The 10,555-nt window shown below is 38.8% G+C and overlaps 2 long non-coding RNA genes across 2 annotated transcripts in view; one reads left to right on the top strand and one right to left on the bottom strand.

The window, feature by feature from the left end:
- Positions 1 to 10,555, top strand: part of LOC127506924 (uncharacterized) — a 78,001-nt gene that overhangs the window by 42,752 nt on the left and 24,694 nt on the right. The gene's annotated exons all lie outside the window — the stretch shown is intronic.
- Positions 7,820 to 10,555, bottom strand: part of LOC127506940 (uncharacterized) — a 37,172-nt gene continuing 34,436 nt past the window's right edge. Inside the window, exon 3 of the long non-coding RNA XR_007928171.1 lies at positions 7,820 to 8,390. This is a non-coding gene — a long non-coding RNA (uncharacterized LOC127506940). The remainder of the gene's footprint in view (positions 8,391 to 10,555) is intronic.

Below are 10,555 nucleotides of genomic sequence, written 5' to 3'. Positions count from 1 at the left end.
TTTTATGTTAATTTCAACATCACTGCTATTATTAAAGAAACGTTGATTTTAATAGTAATATTTCATTATACATAACTATTATACATAATATTGTTCTCAAATGAGGAGTTTTAATGGAAACTTATTAACTATTCACAGCAGAGCTCGCCAGTTTATTCCAGCTGCAACCAAACAGTCACAGTCCTGCGCATCTTTTTTGAAGGGGGTGACACACGGCCTGATTTCCACTTGAACCGTCCATTACAGCCCTTCTCCAGCTCCTGGACCAGACGCGGCTTCACGGGTGGGGTCCAACCATCGAGGTGTTGGTCTTCCTTTTCTGGCTGGCCCGTGGAACCTCTTACCGTGTGGTGTCCAGGGCATTTGACATGCCCAAATCCACAGTTCAGCAGCTCATCCATCGAGTGGCAAGGGCAATGAGACGTCTGACACCACATGTGATAAGTGTCCCAAGCACCTTGGATGCACAAAGAGAGGTGGGAGAGGGTTTCAGGGAGCTGACCAGGTATCCAGCTTTTCAATGGTCAATGGGTGCCATTGATGGATGTCAAATCCGGATCAAAGCACCTGGAGAACCCCATGCTCAGTGCTACAGAAACAGCAAACTGTTTCACTCATCCAGCTGCAGGCTGTATGGACCACAAAGCGAGGTTTATTGATGTCCTTGTTGGTTTTTCTAGCTCTGTGCTTGACTCCAGAGTCCTCTGACACAGCCCCTCGTTTCACAGTGGCGCATATCCACCACCAGGACACTTCCTCTTGGGTGATGGAGGATACCCCTGTCTGGAGAGGCCCATTGCCCTGGTGACACCCTACAAGCAGCCTGTAAGAGGACTGACACAACAGAGGTTTGGAAAAATATAAATAAGTTAATCAATATATGACAAATATCATTACATGTTTTTCTTATATATAAGTTTTATTAAAATCACCTTTGGGGCTGTACAGGTTCAATGATCATCATGCCAAAGCCTGTTCTGTCATTGAGCGAGCATTCGACATTATGAAAACCAGGTGGAGGGCCATCTTCTTCCATGCCCTGGAGGTGGACACCTCATTCGTCCCTGATGTTGTTGTGGCATGCACCATACTACATAACATCTGGGTTGGCAATGACGACATCTTGCCAGTGGAAGAAGGGCAACCTGAGGAGGAAGAAGAAGAAGTGGCTGGGGAGACTGTAAACGGAAGTGCTGCACAACTGTCTGCCCTGCAGGATCATGCTGTGGATCATGATTACCATGTACAATATCTGAACAGTATAAATATCAATAATATTGTTCTTACCTTTTATCTTCATTTTACACCTCTTACCACCACCTTCTTGTTCCAAACATCATTCAATGCTCTGTTAACACACATCAATGTACAATAAAGCTGTTTGAATGAAGTTATACTTAATTTTGAATACTTAATTTTTGACCAAGTGTAACTGTTCAAATAATTACTACACCTATATTGTGTCTGAAACCTCAAAGAAAATAAAAGCTTACTATTTCAAATTCAGTAATTTTTTTTTTCATTTTATTTTACTTCCATTTATGCATAAATAAACAAACAAATAAATAAATACAAAACTAAAACACAGCAGTATTAACACAACTAAATCCAACTGTAATGTATAGTTTTGTTTCATGTTCATGTTTCTTGGTTTTTAGTTTGTAGTTTGATTCATGTTGCTTGTTTGTGTCATGCTTCCCTTGCTCCTCATGTGCTCCCTTAGTCATTGTGTCATGTTCTGATTGGTTGCTTCTGGTCATGTGTTTCTGAGTTTGGTTTGTTCTTTGGTTCCTTGTGTCACTTGCTCATTGGTTGTCTTACAGCAGGAACACACCAAGCCGACGGTCGGCCGTCGGGCAGTTTTTGTTTGTCGGCCAACTAAGTTTTCTCAGTGTGTTCCACACTGTCGGCTGAAGTTGGTCCTCTTCGGCTTTTTTTCGGCCGATTCCACATGTTGAATCGGCGTCGGAGCTCGTTGGTCCATCGGGCCATCTGATCATTCTGATTGGCTGTTCAGCTACTGCCACCTGCAAGTACTGAAAGGCATTTCATCTTACGCAGGCACAGAACGGACGTACTACTTGGCCGTTGGCTGTTGAGTGTCGGTTTGGTGCGTCGGGGGTGCACTTTGGTGTGCACTTGGGTTCATCAACTCGCCTTCATTACACCAACGTATTTCACAGAAGTTACAAAAAATATATTCAAATCAACTTTTCTTGACAAGACTTTCATGTAAATTCAGAATTCTGTTGGCCCTATCATCTGCTGCTCTCTGTCTGGCCTCTTCCCTGGCTCCTCTCTGGCCATGTCCTCCCTGAAGATTTCAAGGAAGCTCCTCTTCCTGCTCCTGTGTCTCTCTCTTGGTCCACTGTCCACTGGCTGACTGTCTTCATCGAGGGGCAAGGGAGAGGAATATGATGGCCCTGGTTCACTGCCAGTGGAAGAGGCCGGGGGCATTGAGGCTCGCAGTACTGGATGGGAAATTGAATGCCTCTGACCCAAAGCCTCATGGGCCATGATGTAGCGGTGTCCTCTCCCTTGTCCACCCCTGAACCAGTTGGTGGGTTTTTCAGCTCCTACAGAAAAAGACAATTAGAAATGTACAATGCATAGAAAATCTGTCCCACAACATATGTAAAATGATACTTTATATTTGTGTTTTAAGTTGCCCGATTTCTTCCTTGCCTGTTGAGGACTAACTTTCCCATCCAGGCAAGGTATCTTAGGAAACAGGAAGTGAAGCTAAACATTGGATTCGGACGTGCCTTGATGCCTTCCTATCTTGAAATGTGTCCTCCGAAGGCAGCATTTTCCAGTTTTCGGACGCAGCCACTGTCTAGTCTTGTCTTAGACTTACCTCATGTCTCTCCCGGCTTGTTCCCTACCTGACAATTCCTTACCTGCTTCTCCTCTCCTCACCCGATTCTCCATTCTCCGTGTCTCCGATCTCCAGTCTCCAGCTCCGTGTCTCCAGTCTCCTTTTCCATCTACTCCTCAAAGTCTTGTTGATTCGCCCTACAAAGGCAACGAATCTGTCTGCTATCCTCCATCTGTGTCTTCACTACTCACCTGCTTCTCCATTCTCCGATAACATACTGCTGTGTTTAATAAGGCTTGACTTTTATCATACTTACCATCTCTCTGGTCTGTGTATCCTGACACTGAGGATGAGCAGATGAATGTCTATCTCTGTGTCCATATTCAGTCATGTGACCATCATCACTGCTACACTTCCACTAGATGAACCTCCATCACTAAAGTAAGATCATGAATCATGAGTCTGTTCAGAAAGTATCAGGACTGATTGTGAATCTCTAATCAGAGTTCATGGTGTCACTCCATCTATCATGAAGCCTCATGTGTGTCTGAAATCATCAAATGGAGAAGAAACAGGCTGATAAAGATGGAGACATATTAGAGCTTGTTCACGTTTCATGATCTTGTGTGGAGATTCATAATGAGTCCAGATACTTTTATAACAGACCTGAATATGAAAACATGCTTGACTGTGTAGAACATGCAAAATACCTTTTATATTTTCATTGTTGACACTTTTTATTGATATAGTTGTGGAAAATATGGAATTGTCCTGTTACAAGTATACCTCTCCTGTGTGTGAGATATGTGTTTATTAAGATAATTGTTTATTAAGAAAAACAATACAACTGTTTTGTAATTGATTTATTAAGATAGTTTAATAAGAAAGATGCTACAAGTCTGTTGTTTTTAGCATTTATTAAGATCATGCTGGTAGAATAGAGAAAAAAAAACATGTATTATGAAGAGCTTTGCTAAATAAAGTAGAAAAGCAGGTAATTACCGTTAGATGATGTCTTGCAAGACGAGACATGGGAGACGTCTGAGAACAAAGGAGGCAAAAGGCTTTATATAGACGAGTCCTGAAAAAATTCCTGGAGCTCATGACACCTCAAGACTTAAGTTATGAGGGGAAATCCAAAGAAGATGACCTCAAGAGGTCAGATTGTCTAGAAAAGGCTGAAATGTGAAGATTATTGATATTGCCTTGAACAAAGAACTTTTTAATATGTTTATTTAATACTTTTATTGAGTGTTTGTACAATATCTGTACTGCTAGAAATACTAAGATCACTGGACATAAACACTCACTCTTGGACTTGTTTGATTGTTTTATAAAAAAAAAAAAAAAAAAGTCAATTGTGATTTTTAAAGATCATACTCACCCCCTTCACTCAGAATGGCCAGAAGTAATGCATATAAAACATTATTTGTCCCAATGGCAGTGATTATTATAAATCACACTATTTTCTGAAATAATGCAAGAGAACTGTTGGCATTATAGCACTTTTTAATTGATTGTTTAGATGAATTTTAATTGTTGTGGGATGTTTGGAAATATGTTAGGAATTATGTGGATAGTGTAATTCTGTTTATTTCTGTGTTTGTGTGTCAGTGTGTGTTGTGTTGTTAAGCACTTCTGTGGATGTATTTATGTATATGTATGACACCAGTGTCAAAGACAAATTTCTGCTCCGTGACAAACAGAATGAACAATAAAGTTAACTTGAGCTCAGATCATTTGGCCTTGTACGAATTTAAATGGACCTTTTCAGACTTTGGCAAATCTGAGAAAAGTTTGAGATGATGTTGAGACATATTTGAGGAGAGCAACCCAGTCTCTGACAGTAAATCATTCAGTGGTGTGAGATTTGAAGATGTGGCTTACATTCACTGTTGAAGAGTTGAGCTTGAGAACATGTTTGGATTGAATTCAGATCATTGAATATAATTTACAGAGAAACTCAAGTGAACATCATGTGGAACAGAGAGATGATGAAAAACACTGAGAGTGAAGATGGAGAAGAGACAAACACAACAGAAGAGATCCACAATTTCCACATCCACAAATGAAAACATCACTACAATCATTCTATAAAAAAATATAAAAATGTAATTAAATTATTACAATCATATTATTAAACTGGTTTTGGCAATCAGTCCTTACTATGAAACACTAATAAAACAATAACAGTCCTTACTGGAATAAAAGCCATGATCACATCAACAAAATATTCATGTTATATACAAAAATACTGATGAGCTTCAAGCAAATTTATGTTCATTTAGATGATCTAGTGTTATTAGTGTTTGTCTGTGATCAGTGTTGTGTGTGATTGTGTTGAATGAGCAGCTGCAGTATCTCTCAGCTGTATCAGTGCATCACTGTGACGTCTGACTGACCGAGGTTTTTGTACCACTCTTTATCACTGTGTGAACACAGCTTTACTGTTTGGATAGTGCCAACTCTGACAGTAATAATCTCCTGTATCTTCAGTCTGGACTCCACTGATGGTCAGAGTAAAATCACTGCCAGATCCACTGCCACTGAATCTAGATGGAGTTCCAGTATAACGGCTTGTTGCATCATATATGAGGAGTTTAGGAGCTTCTCCAGGTTTCTGTAAGTACCAGTGTAAGTAACTACCACCATACACTGCACTGCTGGTTTTACAGTTTATTCTGACTTCTTGTCCTGGTTGAACTGCTGTTATTGATGGACTCTGAGTTACAGTGTACTGTCCTCTACACTCTGAGAGAAAACAGAAAAAAAAATGAAAATGATATTTGACATTTTAATATAATTAAAAATCATTGTTAAAAAAAAAGAAGAAGAAAGAAATTGTATTACACAAACCTTGAGCAAACAGTGTGAGAGTCCAGATGAAGAAGGTGATTTTGTTCATTGTTGTTCTTTTGTCTTGTGTGATGATGAAGATTGTGTTCTGTTCTGCTCTCAGTCATGAAGTGTTAAACTCACAGCACTATAAACACTCTCAGAGCACTGAAGCATGTCTGACAATGCAAAGAAGTGGGCAGGATTTACAACAGACAAACTAATATACACCAGAGTTACAGAATGATAATTTACATTCTCACTAATGTTAGTTTTAGTTAGTTCAGTAGTTTTTGTTTTTATTCTGACCACTGAGACACTGAGGATCAGTGTTGGGGGTAACATTAGTAATCAGATTACTTTTTTCAAGTAGCTAGTAAAGTAACGCATTACTTTTAAATTTACAACATTTTTTTTTTTTTTTTTTTTTTTAAATAAGTTACTCAAGTTACTTGTTTTCCCATGTATTGACTGACAGCTCTCCTGTCCTCATGTTGAGAGAAATAAAGTGCAGAGGTGTTGTGTGTGAATGATGGTTATTGTATAGTCTAAATGTGAAGATGCATTTACTCTTCTCACTTACACAAAATGTAAGTGTCAGTATTCCTCAAAATGAATAAAAACAGTGAAATGCAATCTTGAAATGTATTTATTTTTTAATTTTATTGCTGAACTTTCTTCTCCTGTATCCTATTCTTCTGCAATCCAGAATGGCAGCACAGCCTAAAGGTTTGTTTGAGCTGCGCCCTCTACTGTACAGCTGGGAATTTGCATTTCCTTCAGTCTGAGGCTTATTCATTTCACTTTTGGTGTGAAATGAAACTTTTTTTTAAAAAACAAGTCCAGCCCAGGTGAGAAAAAGTAACACAAAAGTAATGTAATGCATTACTTTCCACAATTAGTTACTGAATGCTGAGGATGTGCAGATGAACGTCCATCTCTGTGTCCATATTCAGTCATGTGACCAGTTTGACTGACAGTTTGACTCCGGCTTTAATAACACAACTGTGTTTGGTTTATTTATCATCAGCACTGAGAAATTTATGAGGAATCATGTGACCAAGTCTCTGCTACATAATGTGAAATTTACATACATACTATTTACTATATCAGAATAATATTGTGACGAGCAGGGCGGGGCGAGAGCCGTGAGAGAACAGCACCAGGCCGGTGGCGTGATTGCTAAGGAGCGTCACCTGCGCACTGCACCGATCTCGTATCTCTCATGGAGGAGTGACAACAGTGAAGGATGAGAGAGGACCAGGCCTGGACTTTATGTTATGTTTTTATTATGTTTGTGTGGGCGGCAGTCACCCGTTTACTTTCATTTTGTATTTATTTTGTATTAAAGTAATGTTGAACGTTTGCCGGTTCCCACCCTCCTTCTTCCCACAACAATGAACTGTGTTACAAATATCTATGAACTTTAAGGGAGTTAACTAGTTAGCTGAGGTTCAGGAGCGGCGCCGCGCCTCAACCAATCACCTGACTTCTCAAAACCTACAGTACTGTTTGTCTTGTTCTCTTGAACCCTCCCTTCCCCTCCCTCTCTCTTATCCATTCAACCATCCTTATCATCCCCTCTTCTCTTCCTTTCCAGGTTGTATCGGGGGTCCTAATCACTCAGATCAACCTGACTATCATCCCCTTCCCCTTCATCCTCTCCCTATTCATCCCTAACTTTCTTCAGTAAATAATTCTCCAACATTCATGGATGTGGTGTGGGCCTTGATCGTGAAATGTCCTTTAAATCGAAAAGCGGATTAATAATCGGCACAGCTGACGATGAATGTGCTCAGATTGTCTTCAGTGTTGAGGAGACTGGTGAGTCTCACCTTGATACGTGTAAAGTAAAAATTATACTAAATTGAATGAATGAATGAATGAACAAATGAACGAATGAATGATCATGTGTATCTCAGCAGGTTTTTATCAGATGTGCTTCAGTAATTTCCACAGTCGCTTTGGGATCATGCAGGTTTTCCTAAACTTTGGTGTGTATTACAAGGAAGAGAAGAAAAAGACAAGAGAAGAAAAAGGAAGAAAAGAAGAAAAAGAAAGAAGAGGATATGAAACAGATAAACAGTTCATTGTCCTGTATTGTAGTAAAAAACAACTGCATCTAGCAGAAACAAACACATCCTTACTGTAATGTGGGCGACAAACCCCGCTGTTAACAAACACTAAACCTGCGACTGCTTCATCTCCATTTATAACCTGATCTCCAGTAATTATTTGAGTCAGACACGACTGTTTCTTCAACATCAGACTTTTTAAAATGTGAAATGGGTTTATTTATTTATTGCTCCTTTTAGTAATAACAAGGTCTTATCTGAACTTTCCCAGTGTATCTCCAGAAACAAGAGAAGCAGTGGATTCCAGTAACATGAAGCTCCTGTGAGGACGCTGAACATCTGCTGATGGAGCTGCTCTATTCTGAGAGGAACAGAATCACCTGATGATCAAATATGAGTTTCACTGTCCACACTTTATTCTCTGAAATGAGTCAGAAGAGTTGGACTAATGGGGAGATGAGGTTTGTTCATGTTCATCAGTTTATAATGAAACACTGTCAGTGTCTGAAGCCTCTGGACTGCTGAGATCGTCCTTGACTCGGTTAGAGAGTAAGAGCTCCAAGAGTTCAATCCACAAAACTATTAATGATACGCTGGATTCAGAAAACAGGTCACGTCTGTGAGCAGTTGTGTTTGTATGAATGAATGAGGGTGAGTGTGGTCTGAAACAAAGACAAATTATGCAAATTTGACATAAATATGAACAATTCTTCTGTTAATCTGTTACAGATATTAAACATTTCCCATCATAAACATAAATGAATAATAAACAATCAACCATCATGTGAAATTCACTGACACTTCCACATATATCATGTAGTGTGATAAAGTAATCTTAATCTGAATCACATACTCTCTTCAGTAGACACTTATTTTGAACAAGTAATTACTTCACGATCGCTAAAAAAGTATGTTCTGTATAGTATGAGTGTGTATGAATGTAATCTGGACGTGCTACATCTGCCATGTTGTCATTATCTTCAGTATTACTCAGAAGTCTTTCAAATATAATTAATTTGAAGTGATGGTGCTTTATGTAACGTTGTCTAGCGTATGATCCTGTTTGACATTTGTGCTGGCTACTGTTTACAGGCCACCAGGACACCATACAGACTTTATAATAGAAACATTCAGACTGTGAATTCAGACATACTTCTGTTGTAACATACTGTTTTTGACCTACTATATAGAGAATGTGAAGAATGTGATTTTGGATGCAGCCACAGTCTTAAAGGAAAGGTGTGTAAATCTCAATTATGTTAAAGACATGTGACCCTCTAGTGGTGAAGTATGGAAGAGCAAATAATGGGATTGACTTTCCTACAGTAAATAATACAGATAATATTGTAGTGTAAAGTTTTGCAGGGACGAGCACCACTCACATTTTCTCCAGATTTTAGTCCAGTTTAGTAAAGAATATAAGATTGTATGTTACATGTTTACTAAATACATCATAATAAATAAAGTCTCTGGTACTTGACTACTGCAGTTCTTCTTTACACCATTGTGTTGTTTGTGATCCTCCATCAGCAGCTGCAGTATCTCTCAGCTGTATCAGTGCATCACTGTGACGTCTGACTGACCGAGGTTTTTGTACCACTCTTTATCACTGTGTGAACAAACCACCACTGTGGTAACTCTGACAGTAATAATCTCCTGTATCTTCAGTCTGGACTCCACTGATGGTCAGAGTAAAATCTCGTCCAGTATATGCTGTTCCACTGCCACTGAATCTAGATGGAGTTCCAGTAAAACGGCTGTTTATGGTATAAATCAGGAGTTTAGGAGCTTCTCCAGGTTTTTGCTGATACCAGGCTAAGTCATCATAAGTCAGTGCAACATCCATACTACACTCTATTGTAGCTGTTTGACCCTGTTGGACAGTTTTAACTTCAGGTTGAGTCAGAGTCACTCCTTTGGATTCTGAAGAAGAGAAAAAAAAAAAAAAAACAATTATTGTTTAAAACTACTACCATCATATACTTTTACAAGAACACCAAAACCAGAGTCAGTTTTTATCAGTCGTACCTTGAGCAAACAGTGTGAGAGTCCAGATGAAGAAGGTGATTTTGTTCATTGTTGTTCTTTTGTCTTGTGTGATGATGAAGATTGTGTTCTGTTCTGCTCTCAGTCATGAAGTGTTAAACTCACAGCACTATAAACACTCTCAGAGCACTGAAGCATGTGTGACAATGCAAAGAAGTGGGCAGGATTTACAACAGACAAACTAATATACACTAGAGTTACAGAATGATGATTTACATTCTGACTGTCTTACAATTAAAATATAGTCAAAACACAACAATAAATATGTAAATATAGATGACAATCCTAAGTAAAGTCCTGATTGTCTTGATGGTTCTACAGATTTTCTTATCAGATTTTCCTGAGATGTACTAAGAGCAGAGGTGTAAAGTACTTGAGTAAATGTAATTAGTTACTCTACTTAAGTATCTTTTTGGCTACTTTTACTCTTTACTTGACTACATTTTTGAGCAAGTGAATGTACTTTTTACTCCACTACATTTGTGATGAGTAATGCAATTACAAATTACATTTTTCATGGCAGCTAACTTTTTCTGCAGCAGTTTGTTTCTGATATAAAGAAGCAATATCGCCATCTAAGGTCATTGAAGGTACTGTCTTGTGCATTTTGCCTTTACTCACCCAAAACTTGTCAACAAGGACATTAGCAGATAGTTGCTGATCGCAGATGTGTTATTTATTAGATGAGGAAATGACTGCAGCTGGTGATGAGGCTCAAACCAGCACATACAGTAGACTTTGACTATTTAATTTTACTTAACATTGTTTTATTTATCCGCTA

The sequence above is a fragment of the Ctenopharyngodon idella genome, chromosome 24 (assembly GCF_019924925.1).
Source record: "Ctenopharyngodon idella isolate HZGC_01 chromosome 24, HZGC01, whole genome shotgun sequence".
Taxonomy (NCBI): Eukaryota; Metazoa; Chordata; class Actinopteri; order Cypriniformes; family Xenocyprididae; genus Ctenopharyngodon; species Ctenopharyngodon idella.
Note: the sequence above shows the minus strand (reverse complement) of the source record. Positions and strands in the feature narration are given on the sequence as shown.